Source organism: Salvia hispanica, chromosome 1 (assembly GCF_029641045.1).
Source record: "Salvia hispanica isolate PSC_SH4W2 chromosome 1, Shi_PSC_v1, whole genome shotgun sequence".
NCBI classification, from domain to species: Eukaryota; Viridiplantae; Streptophyta; class Magnoliopsida; order Lamiales; family Lamiaceae; genus Salvia; species Salvia hispanica.
In genome coordinates, this window is record NC_142692.1 from 69,022,176 (window position 1) to 69,039,928 (window position 17,753).

A 17,753-nucleotide genomic window follows, 5' to 3' on the forward strand; every position below is an offset into this window, starting at 1 on the left:
GCCTTGACATTGGATGGAGTCCTAGAAGTTAGAGGAAAAGCTAAAAGTCAGTAAAAATACATAGAAGGCAGGTAAAACTTTAGGAGAGAACTACAAGTACGATAGGAGTAAACACCCAAACTTTGCGAAAATGAACGAAGTGGGTAGAAGTATTTTAAAAGACATTTGAAAGAAGCCTTGACATCGGATGGAGTCCTACAAGTTAGGTGAAAAGCTAAAAGTCAATAAAATACTTAGAAGGCAGGTAAACTTCAGGAGAGAACTACACGTACGATAGGAGTGAACACCCAAACTTTGCGGAAATGAACGAAGTGGGTAGAAGTATTTTAAAAGACATTTGAAAGAAGCCTTGACATCGGATGGACTCTCAGAAGTTATGGGAAAAGCTAAAAGTTAGTAAAAATAGTTAGAAGGCAGGTAAACTTCATGAGAGAACTACACATACGATAGAAGTAAACACCCAAACTTTGCGAAAATGAACGAAGTGGGTAGAACTATTTTACAAGACATTTAAAAGAATCCTACACATGTGATGGAGTCCTAGAAGTAAGGGGAAAAGCTAAAAGTCAGTAAAAATACTTAGAAGGCAGGTAAACTTCAGGAGAGAACTACACGTACGATAGGAGTGAACACCCAAACTTTGCGAAATGAACGAAGTGGGTAGAAGTATTTTAAAAGACATTTGAAAGAAGCCTTGACATCGGATGGAGTCCTACAAGTTAGGTGAAAAGCTAGAAGTCAGTAAAAATACTTAGAAGGCAGGTAAAACTTCAGGAGAGAACTACACGTACGATAGGAGTAAACACCCAAACATTGCGAAAATGAATGAAGTGGGTAGAAGTATTTTAAAAGACATTTGAAAGAATCCATGACATCAGATGGAGTCCTAGATGTTAGGAGAAAAGCTAAAAGTCAGTAAAAATACTTAGAAGGTAGGTAAACTTCAGGAGAGAACTACACGTATGATAGGAGAGAACACCCAAACTTTGCGGAAATGAACGAAGTGGGTAAAAGTATTTTAAAAGACAATTGAAAGAAGCCTTGACATCGGATGGAGTCTTAGAAGTTAGGGGAAAAGCTAAAAGTCAGTAAAAATACTTAGAAGGCAGGTAAAACTTTAGGAGAGAACTACAAGTACGATAGGAGTAAACACCCAAACTTTGCGAAAATGAACGAAGTGGGTAGAAGTATTTTAAAAGACATTTGAAAGAAGCCTTGACATCGGATGGAGTCCTAGAAGTTAGGGGAAAAGCGAAAAGTCAGTAAAAAAACTTAGAAGGCACGTAAACTTCAGGATAGAACTACACGTACGATAGGAGTGAACACCCAAACTTTGCGGAAATGAACGAAGTGGGTAGAAGTATTTTAAAAGACATTTGAAAGAAGCCTTGACATCGGATGGAGTCTCAGAAGTTATGGGAAAAGCTAAAAGTTAGTAAAAATACTTAGGAGGCAGGTAAACATCATGAGAGAACTACACATACGATAGGAGTAAACACCCAAACTTTGCGAAAATGAACGAAGTGGGTAGAACTATTTTACAAGACATTTAAAAGAATCCTACACATGTGATGGAGTCCTAGAAGTAAGGGGAAAAGCTAAAAGTCAGTAAAAATACTTAGAAGGCAGGTAAACTTTAGGAGAGAACTGCATGTACGATAGGAGTAAACACCCAAAATTTGCGAAAATGAACGAAGTGGGTAGAAGTATTTTAAAAGACATTTGAATGAAGCCTTGACATCGGATGGAGTCCTAGAAGTTAGGGGAAAAGCTAAAAGTCAGTAAAAATACTTAGAAGGCAGGTAAAACTATAGGAGAGAACTACAAGTACGATAGGAGTAAACACCCAAACTTTGCGAAAATGAACGAAGTGGGTAGAATTATTTTAAATGACATTTGAAAGAAGCCTTGACATCGGATGGAGTCCTAGAAGTTAGGGGAAAACCGAAAAGTCAGTAAAAATACTTAGAAGGCACGTAAACTTCAGGAGAGAACTACACGTGCGATAGGAGTGAACAACCAAACTTTGCGAAAATGAACGAAGTGGGTAGAAGTATTTTAAAAGACATTTGAAAGAAGCCTTGACATCGGATGGAGTACTAGAAGTTAGGGGAAAAGCTAAAAGTCAGTAAAAATACTTAGAAGGCAGGTAAAACTTCAGGAGAGAACTACACGTACGATAGGAGTAAACACCCAAACATTGCGAAAATGAATGAAGTGGGTAGAAGTATTTTACAAGAAATTTAAAAGAATCCTACACATGTGATGGAGTCCTAGAAGTAAGGGGAAAAGCAAAAAGTCAGTAAAAATACTTAGAATACAGGTAAACTTTAGTAGAGAACTGCATGTACGATAGGAGTAAACACCCAAAATTTGCGAAAATGAACGAAGTGGGTAGAAGTATTTTAAATGGCATTTGAAAGAAGCCTTGACATCGGATGGAGTACTAGAAGTTAGGGGAAAACCTAAAAGTCAGTAAAAATACTTAGAAGGCAGGTAAAACTTCAGGAGAGAACTACACGTACGATAGGAGTAAACACCCAAACATTGCGAAAATGAGGGAAGTGGGTAGAAGTATTTTAAAAGACATTTGAAAGAAGCCTTGACATCGGATGGAGTCCTAGAAGTTAGGGGAAAAGCTAAAAGTCAGTAAAAATACTTAGAAGGCAGGTAAAACTCTAGGAGAGAACTACAAGTACGATAGGAGTGAACACCCAAACTTTGCGAAAATGAACGAAGTGGGTAGAAGTATTTTAGAAGACATTTGAAAGAAGCCTTGACATCGGATGGAGTCCTACAAGTTAGGTGAAAAGCTAGAAGTCAGTAAAAATACTTAGAAGGCAGGTAAACTTCAGGAGAGAACTACACGTACGATAGGAGTGAACACCCAAACTTTGCGAAATGAACGAAGTGGGTAGAAGTATTTTAAAAGACATTTGAAAGAAGCCTTGACATCGGATGGAGTCTTAGAAGTTAGGGGAAAAGCTAAAAGTCAGTAAAAATACTTAGAAGGCAGGTAAAACTTTAGGAGAGAACTACAAGTACGATAGGAGTAAACACCCAAACTTTGCGAAAATGAACGAAGTGGGTAGAAGTATTTTAAAAGACATTTGAAAGAAGCCTTGACATCGGATGGAGTCCTAGAAGTTAGGGGAAAAGCGAAAAGTCAGTAAAAATACTTAGAAGACACGTAAACTTCAGGATAGAACTACACGTACGATAGGAGTAAACACCCAAACATTGCGAAAATGAATGAAGTGGGTAGAAGTATTTTAAAAGACATTTGAAAGAATCCATGACATCAGATGGAGTCCTAGATGTTAGGAGAAAAGCTAAAAGTCAGTAAAAATACTTAGAAGGTAGGTAAACTTCAGGAGAGAACTACACGTATGATAGGAGAGAACACCCAAACTTTGCGGAAATGAACGAAGTGGGTAAAAGTATTTTAAAAGACAATTGAAAGAAGCCTTGACATCGGATGGAGTCTTAGAAGTTAGGGGAAAAGCTAAAAGTCAGTAAAAATACTTAGAAGGCAGGTAAAACTTTAGGAGAGAACTACAAGTACGATAGGAGTAAACACCAAAACTTTGCGAAAATGAACGAAGTGGGTAGAAGTATTTTAAAAGACATTTGAAAGAAGCCTTGACATCGGATGGAGTCCTAGAAGTTAGGGGAAAAGCGAAAAGTCAGTAAAAATACTTAGAAGGCACGTAAACTTCAGGATAGAACTACACGTACGATAGGAGTGAACACCCAAACTTTGCGGAAATGAACGAAGTGGGTAGAAGTATTTTAAAAGACATTTGAAAGAAGCCTTGACATCGGATGGAGTCTCAGAAGTTATGGGAAAAGCTAAAAGTTAGTAAAAATACTTAGAAGGCAGGTAAACATCATGAGAGAACTACACATACGATAGGAGTAAACACCCAAACTTTGCGAAAATGAACGAAGTGGGTAGAACTATTTTACAAGACATTTAAAAGAATCCTACACATGTGATGGAGTCCTAGAAGTAAGGGGAAAAGCTAAAAGTCAGTAAAAATACTTAGAAGGCAGGTAAACTTTAGGAGAGAACTGCATGTACGATAGGAGTAAACACCCAAAATTTGCGAAAATGAACGAAGTGGGTAGAAGTATTTTAAAAGACATTTGAATGAAGCCTTGACATCGGATGGAGTCCTAGAAGTTAGGGGAAAAGCTAAAAGTCAGTAAAAATACTTAGAAGGCAGGTAAAACTATAGGAGAGAACTACAAGTACGATAGGAGTAAACACCCAAACTTTGCGAAAATGAACGAAGTGGGTAGAATTATTTTAAATGACATTTGAAAGAAGCCTTGACATCGGATGGAGTCCTAGAAGTTAGGGGAAAACCGAAAAGTCAGTAAAAATACTTAGAAGGCACGTAAACTTCAGGAGAGAACTACACGTGCGATAGGAGTGAACAACCAAACTTTGCGAAAATGAACGAAGTGGGTAGAAGTATTTTAAAAGACATTTGAAAGAAGCCTTGACATCGGATGGAGTACTAGAAGTTAGGGGAAAAGCTAAAAGTCAGTAAAAATACTTAGAAGGCAGGTAAAACTTCAGGAGAGAACTACACGTACGATAGGAGTAAACACCCAAACATTGCGAAAATGAATGAAGTGGGTAGAAGTATTTTAAAAGACATTTGAAAGAAGCCTTGACATCGGATGGAGTCCTAGATGTTAGGAGAAAAGCTAAAAGTCAGTAAAAATACTTAGAAGGTAGGTAAACTTCAGGAGAGAACTACACGTATGATAGGAGAGAACACCCAAACTTTGCGGAAATGAACGAAGTGGGTAGAAGTATTTTAAAAGACTATTGAAAGAGCCTTGACATCGGATGGAGTCTTCGAAGTTAGGGGAAAAGCTAAAAGCCAGTAAAAATACTTAGAAGGCAGGTATAACTTCATGAGAGAACTACACATACGATAGGAGTAAACACCCAAACTTTGCGAAAATGTACGAAGTGGGTAGAAGTATTTTACAAGAAATTTAAAAGAATCCTACACATGTGATGGAGTCCTAGAAGTAAGGGGAAAAGCAAAAAGTCAGTAAAAATACTTAGAATACAGGTTAACTTTAGTAGAGAACTGCATGTACGATAGGAGGAAACACCCAAAATTTGCGAAAATGAACGAAGTGGGTAGAAGTATTTTAAAAGACATTTGAATTAAGCCTTGACATTGGATGGAGTCCTAGAAGTTAGGGGAAAAGCTAAGAGTCAGTAAAAATACTTAGAAGGCAGGTAAAACTATAGGAGAGAACTACAAGTACGATAGGAGTAAACACCCAAACTTTGCGAAAATGAACGAAGTGGGTAGAAGTATTTTAAAAGACATTTGAAAGAAGCCTTGACATCGGATGGAGTCCTACAAGTTAGGTGAAAAGCTAGAAGTCAGTAAAAATACTTAGAAGGCAGGTAAACTTCAGGAGAGAACTACACGTACGATAGGAGTGAACACCCAAACTTTGCGAAATGAACGAAGTGGGTAGAAGTATTTTAAAAGACATTTGAAAGAAGCCTTGACATCGGATGGAGTCCTACAAGTTAGGTGAAAAGCTAGAAGTCAGTAAAAATACTTAGAAGGCAGGTAAAACTTCAGGAGAGAACTACACGTACGATAGGAGTAAACACCCAAACATTGCGAAAATGAATGAAGTGGGTAGAAGTATTTTAAAAGACATTTGAAAGAATCCATGACATCAGATGGAGTCCTAGATGTTAGGAGAAAAGCTAAAAGTCAGTAAAAATACTTAGAAGGTAGGTAAACTTCAGGAGAGAACTACACGTATGATAGGAGAGAACACCCAAACTTTGCGGAAATGAACGAAGTGGGTAAAAGTATTTTAAAAGACAATTGAAAGAAGCCTTGACATCGGATGGAGTCTTAGAAGTTAGGGGAAAAGCTAAAAGTCAGTAAAAATACTTAGAAGGCAGGTAAAACTTTAGGAGAGAACTACAAGTACGATAGGAGTAAACACCCAAACTTTGCGAAAATGAACGAAGTTGGTAGAAGTATTTTAAAAGACATTTGAAAGAAGCCTTGACATCGGATGGAGTCCTAGAAGTTAGGGGAAAAGCGAAAAGTCAGTAAAAATACTTAGAAGGCACGTAAACTTCAGGATAGAACTACACGTACGATAGGAGTGAACACCCAAACTTTGCGGAAATGAACGAAGTGGGTAGAAGTATTTTAAAAGACATTTGAAAGAAGCCTTGACATCGGATGGAGTCTCAGAAGTTATGGGAAAAGCTAAAAGTTAGTAAAAATACTTAGAAGGCAGGTAAACATCATGAGAGAACTACACATACGATAGGAGTAAACACCCAAACTTTGCGAAAATGAACGAAGTGGGTAGAACTATTTTACAAGACATTTAAAAGAATCCTACACATGTGATGGAGTCCTAGAAGTAAGGGGAAAAGCTAAAAGTCAGTAAAAATACTTAGAAGGCTGGTAAACTTTAGGAGAGAACTGCATGTACGATAGGAGTAAACACCCAAAATTTGCGAAAATGAACGAAGTGGGTAGAAGTATTTTAAAAGACATTTGAATGAAGCCTTGACATCGGATGGAGTCCTAGAAGTTAGGGGAAAAGCTAAAAGTCAGTAAAAATACTTAGAAGGCAGGTAAAACTATAGGAGAGAACTACAAGTACGATAGGAGTAAACACCCAAACTTTGCGAAAATGAACGAAGTGGGTAGAATTATTTTAAATGACATTTGAAAGAAGCCTTGACATCGGATGGAGTCCTAGAAGTTAGGGGAAAACCGAAAAGTCAGTAAAAATACTTAGAAGGCACGTAAACTTCAGGAGAGAACTACACGTGCGATAGGAGTGAACAACCAAACTTTGCGAAAATGAACGAAGTGGGTAGAAGTATTTTAAATGGCATTTGAAAGAAGCCTTGACATCGGATGGAGTACTAGAAGTTAGGGGAAAACCTAAAAGTCAGTAAAAATACTTAGAAGGCAGGTAAAACTTCAGGAGAGAACTACACGTACGATAGGAGTAAACACCCAAACATTGCGAAAATGAGGGAAGTGGGTAGAAGTATTTTAAAAGACATTTGAAAGAAGCCTTGACATCGGATGGAGTCCTAGAAGTTAGGGGAAAAGCTAAAAGTCAGTAAAAATACTTAGAAGGTAGGTAAACTTCAGGAGAGAACTACAAGTACGATAGGAGTGAACACCCAAACTTTGCGGAAATGAACGAAGTGGGTAGAAGTATTTTAGAAGACATTTGAAAGAAGCCTTAACATCGGATGGAGTCTTAGAAGTTAGGGGAAAAGCTAAAAGTCAGTAAAAATACTTAGAAGGCAGGTATAACTTCATGAGAGAACTACACGTACGATAGGAGTAAACACCCAAACTTTGCGAAAATGAACGAAGTGGGTAGAAGTATTTTACAAGACATTTAAAAGAATCCTACACATGTGATGGAGTCCTAGAAGTAAAGGGAAAAGCTAAAAGTCAGTAAAAATACTTAGAAGGCAGGTAAACTTCTGTAGAGAACTGCATGTACGATAGGAGTAAACACCCAAAATTTGCGAAAATGAACGAAGTGGGTAGAAGTATTTGAAAAGACATTTGAATGAAGCCTTGACATCGGATGGAGTCCTAAAAGTTAGGGGAAAAGCTAAAAGTCAGTAAAAATACTTAGAAGGCAGGTAAAACTTTAGGAGAGAACTACAAGTACGATAGGAGTAAACACCCAAACATTGCGAAAATGAACGAAGTGGGTAGAAGTATTTTAAAAGACATTTGAAAGAAGCCTTGACATCGGATGGAGTCCTAGAAGTTAGGGGAAAAGCGAAAAGTCAGTAAAAATACTTAGAAGGCAGGTAAAACTTCAGGAGAGAACTACACGTACGATAGGAGTAAACACCCAAACTTTGCAAAAATGAACGAAGTGGGTAGAAGTATTTTAAAAGACATTTGAAAGAAGCCTTGACATCGGATGGAGTCCTAGAAGTTAGGGGAAAAGCAAAAAGTCAGTAAAAATACTTAGAAGGCAGGTAAAACTTTAGGAGAGAACTAAAAGGACGATAGGAGTAAACACCCAAACTTTGCGAAAATGAACGAAGTGGGTAGAAGTATTTTAAAATACATTTGAAAGAAGCCTTGACATCGGATGGAGTCCTAGAAGTTAGGTGAAAAGCTAAAAGTCAGTAAAAATACTTAGAAGGCAGGTAAACTTCAGGAGAGAACTACACGTACGATAGGAGTGAACACCCAAACTTTGAGAAAATGATCGAAGTGGGTAGAAGTATTTTAAAAGACATTTGAAAGAAGCCTTGACATCGGATGGAGTCCTAGAAGTTAGGGGAAAAGCGAAAAGTCAGTAAAAATACTTAGAAGGCACGTAAACTTCAGGATAGAACTACACGTACGATAGGAGTAAACAACCAAACTTTGCGAAAATGAACGAAGTGGGTAGAAGTATTTTAAATGACATTTGAAAGAAGCCTTGACATCGGATGGAGTACTAGAAGTTAGGGGAAAAGCTAAAAGTCAGTAAAAATACTTAGAAGGCAGGTAAAACTTCAGGAGAGAACTACACGTACGATAGGAGTAAACACCCAAACATTGCGAAAATGAATGAAGTGGGTAGAAGTATTTTAAAAGACATTTGAAAGAAGCCTTGACATCGGATGGAGTCATAGAAGTTAGGGGAAAAGCTAAAAGTCAGTAAAAAAGACATTTCATCAACAAAAGCAAAATCAAATGTCCCTTCCAAACCTTATTAATTCATTAAGGACTTATTTTGCAGAGTGGTTAGGATAAACCCCAATGAAAACTACATTAGGATATAAGCTGCGGGATTACAGCAGAAGAAGTCCAAATTGGTGGTAGTGTTTTGTAGACCGGATACATGGGCCCACTGTTTTGAGAAGCCCATACGTCAAATATAGGCGCGATCTTTGGGCGCCAATTTTTTTGGGAAAAAGTTTAAACTTATTTTCCTCTTTCAACAGTAAAATAAAAGATTTCAAAGACTTTTTTGTCAAGGCTACAAAACAGTTAGAATATTGAGGATAAAAATATTTGTCTCACTTATTCCCATCTACAAAACACACCCTAATTAGATAATAATTGGACTTTAATTTTAATAATTTGGCATGTTAATAATAATATTTACCTACTAAAATAAAATAAATAATGTTGATATAAATTTAATTAGTAAGAGAAATAAAATATGTAGCATAGTACTTATTTCATATTATAAAATTTATAATTATATTAATAATTATCTTTATAAGAAGTAATTAATTACCTTGGAGAGGAGGTCCTTCAAGACACTCATACCATCAGACTGGATGAACTCAATTTTGTGAGTCATGTTTGCCTTTTCAATAAATGGCAATCCAGTTTCATAAGCTTCCCTATCCGGGTCGATCGCGATTATCTGTAGAACGACGATTATACGAGTAAGTCAAGATTAAAAAAAAAAAAAAAAAACACTACATAGGCTGGTATATATACTAGTATCAGTGATAATATGTGCATACACAACTCAATTAAAATTTTTTTTTTGTCCCCAAAATCTACGTACCTGGCCATCGTCTGCAAGAGCGAGAGCTGTTGCGAGAAGTGAGTAACCAGTAAAAACTCCAAGTTCAATAGTCTTCTTCGCATTCATAATTTTCAGAAGCATAGAAATAAACTGGCCTTCATCAGCCGGCACATTCATGAGACTCCTGATCAAATACATAAGATCAAATTATAATCAATTATTATTATTGGGGTTAATAGCTAAAAAAATCACCAACTATAGTCTAGTTCTGATTTTACTACTTATTTTAAATGTGGTGAAAAATACATGAACTTCAAGTGTGTAGTCTATTCCTCACAATCAAGTATATATGTTACTTGTCATTGTCAATTTTAAATAATATAGAGATGATATGACAAAATCAGTGTTAAAATGGCAAGTCTACGCATCAAATCAATGAGGTTTTGATACCAATTAGATGGATTTTTATAATATGTAATTGAATTTTTAATGTATTTTTTGAACTTCGTTTTGGTTTTGTTAAACATCCGATTTGCCACCTCATACCAAGACGCCATCGTTTTGTACATTCCGACATGTCACATTTTGACCCAATATGGGTGAAATTTTATTTCATAGGAAATTTGCTGCACGCTAAAAGTTTAAATAATTAAGAATATAAATTGTTGAAGAAATGTACATTAGATGATTCATACCGAGATTTATATTTGTCGATAGTAGCATTTCTGAGATCTTTGAGTTGTTCATGTTCTCTGGGATAAGCAATTGTTTTCTGAATATACTGTAATGAAAATAGGATACCATTTTTCATTGATAATGAAAATATTGGAACAAGTTTTAAAATAATTTGTATAATAATTAAGTTGAGAGTAGAGAGAAAACCTGAGTGAGGGCCTCGCTCCGGAGAATGGAGCCGAACTTAGTGTCTTTCATATTTAGAGTGGTGTGTTCCTTGGAAAGAATAAGGATTGAGGCTATTTATAAAGCCTTTAAATGTCACATAACACAACTACGTTGTAAAGCCATTAATGTGAAAAAATGTCACACGACACAACTACGTTGTAAAGTTTGAAATAAATATTTCACACATGACATAACACAACTACCATAATAGGTTTTGTAGTTTCGGGCCTTTGGGGTATCTTACTCTATTACTTTGATATGGGGATGGAATATGATAAGGAAGTACCACAAAAGATGAAATTATTATTCCTTAATTGATTTATTTCTTATGGAATATGATAAGGAAGTACCACAAAAGATGAAATTATTATTCCTTAATTGATTTATTTCTTATGAGCGCGCGATAGTGTTACATGTGTGAGTTATATAAAATTTCTAAAATTTTAGTTACATTATAAAAGTAATATTATATTGAATTGAAATATACTACCTCTCTCTCTAATATAAGTCATATTTTGACATTTCGGTCTGTTACATAATAAGAGTCATCTTTCACTTTTTTTTACCATAAATGGTAATATAGGCCTTACATTCCACCAACTTATTCAACTCACAATTTTATTATAAAATTAATATATATAAGTAGGACTCATAGTCCACTTTTGGTACATTTATTGATACTCTATCATACCAAATGTGATTTTTATTATGAATAAGAAATAGTATGAGTATTAATGATGAGGGGGCCTACATATCCGTAGAAAATCATTTGATCTAGTACATAATTCTCTTGTAAAACGATGACAGGACTTTGAAAGAAGTACAAGTAATTAATACTCACATCTCACTTTTCAAAATTAATTATTTAAAAATATTTAATTAATTGCTAATTTTATTGTGTTCGGCCGTACGAAATTTGTTTGTGGATCTGTGACTACTTAGAAGGACAATCAAGATGTATATTTCAAAATGTACATTTAACAATTATGGAACAACGATGACAACACGATATAAGCTCAATCTAAATGGTAGTGGAGTTGATATAAGTTCATCCGAAATCCTTCAATGCCTCGGACTTCTCTGCTTGAATTCCGAACATTGCTCGACAATAATGTGGTGTTGATATATGAGGATGATGAAACTAGTCCATCACTTATAATATGACATAGTACTATATGTTATGCTTATGTAATAGTTTTAGCTCCAATATCAGTTCTTATGTTTAAAATATTATATATTTTATAAGAGGAGTAATGAAAAAAATAATATGTCTCAGCCCCCAATCCGTTGACTTTATGTTGGCATGCCTAGTTTTGTGTATTTTGGGCCAAATTTTAAAACAAAACTTAATCAAGTAAAATTTAAGCTACGAATTATAATCTTATAGCCCAAACCCACAGCCCACTCTTTCAACAAATATAAAACTTTGGCCCAACAATAATTTAATTATAAGCCTAACAATCGTCTTTCTTAAAATTCTGGCGACCATCCCTCAAAAGAAGAGAAGATGAAATTATCTATGAAAATCAGGTATATATATTTGGGGAAACAAAGGACCATATTCTCAATTAATATGCACCAACGGAACCCACTACTCAAATTTTCTACACTAAATAATGAGTAGTTTGACATAACTCATATATTCCACATTATATAATTTCCAGCTACACGTTTTTCCTGTCAAAGAAAATCTAATTTATTTGGTATCTGTTAGAATTAGAGGTCGTTGTTGTTAAGAATTAAATTCACCAGCTTTGATTGACAACTTACAGAATAAGATATTTCCTAACTGATTGAAAAAATTAATTTTAAGAAGGAACTAATACTTAATAATTACTCATTCACTTTCGGATTCAAAATTTACTGAGCAAAATAAAACAAAAAAGGGCAGTCTGAAAAACCATAAAACTAATCACGTATTGAATGTGTATAAGATGAATAGTTCAGAATTAGCTACACTTAATCTATGAATCAATTTTCAATGAATACAAATTCCTACGAAAGTGCAGTTTTAAGATTCACCTACTATAATCTCCTACTTAACCCACTATCAAATTATTTCATAAACAAGTCTAATTAGATAGCACACCAATCAATTTAACACTCCACTATCAAATTATTCCATAAACAAGTCTAATTAGATAGCACACCAATCAATTTAACACTCCCAATTTATGTTAAAGAGAAAATAGAAAATGAAATTAACACTATATTAATGGCCAAAAACACAGTGTACAATCATCAAACACATTGATGGTGCCATATAACATGGATTCAATGGTGTAGAAAAACTCAAGCAAACGTAGTTTACAACTTGGAGCAACATTTAAAGTTTAACCCGAAAACATTGTGAAAATCACAATAAAAACCACAGGAATCATGCTTTCGTGGAGAGAAATGGAAATTTGGGAGCAGATCGTCAGAATGTTGACTGGAATTCCATCCTTTTCTTCCTCCTCTCTTTCTCTCTTTTTTTCCGCGTTTGAATTGCTACCCAATCTTCAGTTTATTCTCTCTTTTAAAATCACAACCGTCGGTAACTGCCAACAATGTTATTCTCGGAGACTCACCAACACTATTCTAGATTTTCCGTCGGTTTCAGCGACTAGCCGAAACAAGCCTACACTCCAAAATCGACTACTGCCTTCTTCCTCCCAGCTCTAGTTTTACACTTCATTCTACTTCTTACACGAGAAAAACACACTTTTAACAGCATTAAATCCTGAATAAAGATACAATATTAGATTCATATTATTAATAGCCATTTAAATATATAATGAATATTTGGTCAAATTCTAGTATGTCCTATGAACTTTATAATTGGGATATTAAATCATAAAATTTCAATTTTTCTCAATTGTCTCATCCGTGCACAAATCCACATCTTTTGGTGATGTGTAAAATGATAATATTTCAATAAAATAAGAAAAGAAATGAGAAATAAAAGTAGGCCTCACATTTTACTAATTTTTCTACCAACTTTTCTTAAATTTCTTAAAATGTGTGAAAGACTCAACTGAGATTCCTAATGTGGTACGGTTGGTGTATTATATTATTACTCCCTACGTCCGACCTATATTGACCTATTCTTTTGGTGTTATCTCAACCAAGATGAGATATTACTAAAAGTAGAACACTTTTATCTCTATATTATTTTCTCTCTTAATTTATTTTATTCAATTAACACATAAAACAAAATTACATAAAATCTCGTACCGCGTAAGGACAAGGTCATCTTCCTTATAATGAAAGAATTATTAGTATTTAATTTTTGCCTTTTACTAGTTAATCTTCTTCTTTTATTCACATCCATCATTACTGTTGTTTGAAATTTAAATTATCAAATTTTGCCCTTTTTTAACATTCAGCTTATAATTATTTAGTTCGTAGCATCATTAGTTTGCTAAGAGCTTAAGAATATTTGAAAAAAATTCAAAATATAACAAAAAAAATGAATTGGTAGGCCTCCCAGTCCCGCCCTTGTTTACTAGCAACACCAAATGCGCTATGGTGGCCGGGCCGTCTTTGATGGCGGCAGTTTTCTAGGTAATTAAGTATTATATGTTGGAATTATATAAAGGTTTTCATGTTGATTAACCAAGAATAATGAAAAAGAAGCATAAAATATATAACTGAAGCGTACTTTAATCCATCTAATATAGAACAATGGAATTGCTTTGCAGTGGATATGGATCTTTCATACAATCACGTTCTTCCATAATCCTATCTTATATTTATATAAAGGTTTTTGGCCTTTTAAACTAAAAACTTTTCCCGAATTCCGGTTTTTCCCATAAACTATGAGATTTGTTTTTAAAACCAAAAACTTTCACTTCGTTAGGCCCAACACGACCTGAATAACATATTTCCGGTACAGAAGTGGTCCAACATGGACAGTCGGGAAAATGACATGGACGCCGGATTTAGGACCCTAAAATGACGTCGTTTTACGGCTCAATCATTTTTAAAACATTACCCAACTCACCTAAAATCGAATTCAACCAAGAATCAATTAAACCCTAAAATCGAATTCAACCATCTTCGTTCATCCTCTCACTTCGAAATCAGGCGTCTTCGTTCCATCTCAGGTAGACAAATTCAAATGTCGTGTTCATCTTCAGACAGAATAATTCCCCTCAGCCATATGACGTTGAGGTAGGCGATGAGGGCCAATTACTGGGGGATGTCGCCGGAGAGGTGATTGGAGGAGAGGTCGAGTGCTTGGAGATTGGTGCAGTTGGAGAGGAAGGGGGAAATGGAGCCCTTGAGAGAGAGGTTAGAGAGAGAGAGAGAGAGCTTGTAGATGCGGTCGATGGCGCCCTCGAGGAAGGAGGTGAATCCCTGGCAAGGGTTGGCGAAGGTGGATTTGGTCCAGTTCTGGAGATTTCTCAGGGGATCCTGCAGAGATTGGCTAAGGTGGGTGAGGCAGCGCTCGTCGTTGGGATCGGCGGAGGCGGCGGAGAGGAGGAGGAGGGCAGCGGCAATCCGGCCCCAGATGATGCCCATCATTCTAATCTATCTTAACACCTAAAGAAAAGAAGATGCGCGCCAACTGTTTGTGGAAATGGCAGAGGGGGATTAGAGATAATGGCAAATTCAAATCTCGTGTTCATCTTCGGACAACGAAGAAGATGGTGAAAAAGCCCTAACTTTACGTTTGTCGATTTTTGTGGAATTTGTTTAAGTGTTGGGTGCGTGAATACTTGTTTTTAAGTATTGGGCGTGTGAATAAATGTTTAAGTTGTGTTTTGTTTAAATAAAAGTTATCATTTGTATTGAAACAATTGTGACTGCATGTAGTATTCTGCCAAATAGGATCAGTAATCACTTTAATGACAAATATGATTCAAATTGACACGTAGACAACCCGGGTTTCGCCGTTGACCCGCCGGAGGAAAAACCTAATGAAGTGAAAGTTCGTGGTTTTAAAAATAAATCTCATAGTTCATGGAAAAAATCAGAATTCGGGACAAGTTTTTGATTTAAAAAGCCAAAAACCCTTATATAAATAATACCCTTTATTTTCTGTTAGGTCAACAAATAGAAAATCTTATATAATATCTACACTTATTTCTTTAACAAATAAATGTACTTTAGTCTAAACTTTAATCTCTATTAAACCATTTTAATTGATTAATTGAAAGATAGTCATGCACGTTAAATACGCACGTTTGAAGCCCAAATTTCTAACATTGTATTTCCTTATTTATATTATGTACTAACTAATGTAGTTGAGAATTCTATCAAGCAAGTTAATGTAATATAAGCCTAGAATACATAGATAATTATATATATAGGGGAGTGATCAATTGCTAACTCATCATTTAATTGTTAACTACAACTAATTTAAGGCCATAAGATTTTAGAAAACGTGTGGTCTACAATTTGCCACGTGTAATTTTTATTTTTATTTATTAAATCGAAAAAGATTAAAAAAAACTCCAAATTAGAGTTTTCGATGAAAATGTCAATATAGTGTTCCAAAAATATAACCACAATGCTTTGAGAATGTCAACACAATGCTTTAAAAAGTTAACACATTGCTTATATTGACATTCTACATGTATTATATTGATATATTTTATATACTATGTTGACATTTCTGTTGTACGAAAAATTCTCAAAAAAAAATTCAAATTTTGACGTCGGAACATATGCATGTAGGATATCGTTGAAATCCTTATAAAATTATCTTTAATTTGATATATGTTATATGAATTTAAAGTTTTAGGATTTCTTTTAAAAGTTAGTTATAACTAATTTTATAGTTAATTGACATTAATACCGCTATTGATATTTTTTGGAATTAATTCTATGAACTTATTGACGTTTTTTGTTGATCATATTGACATTTCAGGGTTGATGATGTAGGCCTTTAATTTAAATATCCAATAGTTATTATTTAGTTATAGTTAGCAATTAAGTATTGAGTTAGCAATATAACACTCCCCTATATATATACTCGTAGTACTAGCAGTATTTACATAAGTCCTGATTTGATATATTTAGTCTTCCATGACCCTCTCCACTAAATAACATCCCTATTTCTTGAAAGAAAAGTTTTATTTAAGTCATGTTTTGTATATATTAAGTGTATCACGTCCCTCTCCAATAATTTAACATTCCGCAGTGCTATTCAGTTTCCAAGATAAAATAATACCAAAATATAATTTAGAAGTGAGTTGTGAGATTATTTTAATCATAGATGATTAGTTATAACTAATTATTTCATGATCATCCATTTAAGATTGAGTTATGAGATTGAATTTCATAAACCAAACACATCATAAATTTAATCTCGAATACAATCTTGCAAATCGAACAATTAACTCACCTATGTATGCCTGTCCAAATTCCATTGGGAGGATTTAATCCGTAAACAGTTGACCCCACATATATATGCCTGTCCAAATTCTTTTGGATCATTTAATCAGTAAACAGTTGATGTATAAGTGTGTTGGAAGAATAAATAAACATGCGTTAAAATGAGTGTTATTTCCTGGAGAATGCACGCGGTTGCGTAGAAGATTTGTATGTTGACGGACCAAAGTCTTTTTCCTTTACTTATACTCCCTCCGTCCCAAATAATTTGGTACACTTTGACTCGACACGAATTTTAAGAAATCTAATGGAAATTGAGTTGAAAAAGTTGATAGGATGTGGGTCCTACTTTTAAAATATTAATTTTATAATAAAATGTGAGTAGAAATGAGTTAGTGGAATATGAGGTCCACTACCAAAGTGAAGTGAGACAAATTATGTGGAACGACCCGAAATGGAATATTAGGTCGAATTATCAGGCACGGAGGGAGTAAGACTTAAATGGGGCTAACCTGAAATGACATATATCATAAATAATGAGATATTTCAAATCAATTTTTATACTGCTATATTTTTAGATTTCACACTCAGTGTGATTTAAGATTCAGTTTATTTTTCTCATACTAACTTCACATTGGCTATTAATCCCTTATTGATACATGTCACACTTGGAGATATAAATATTATAATAATTATATAAATCCCTTATTCAGAATTAAATAAAATGCAATTCTACGTGTCAAAAAATCGACCTTCATCTCTTCCTCTCACTTGCATCTCTATTTTTGAGGGGAGTATTATTTAGAATCAAATTTAGTACTATCAAATGACAATTCGTTTTTGGGATATATTAGTAGTAGTATTTCTTAAAGCAATCCAACTATTTATAAAATGACAAATTACTTGTAAGTACACGAATCATGTTTAAATTTGAGATGGCCAAAAAGAAAACATGCGTTGTGCAAGATGAAAAATCAGAGGAACAT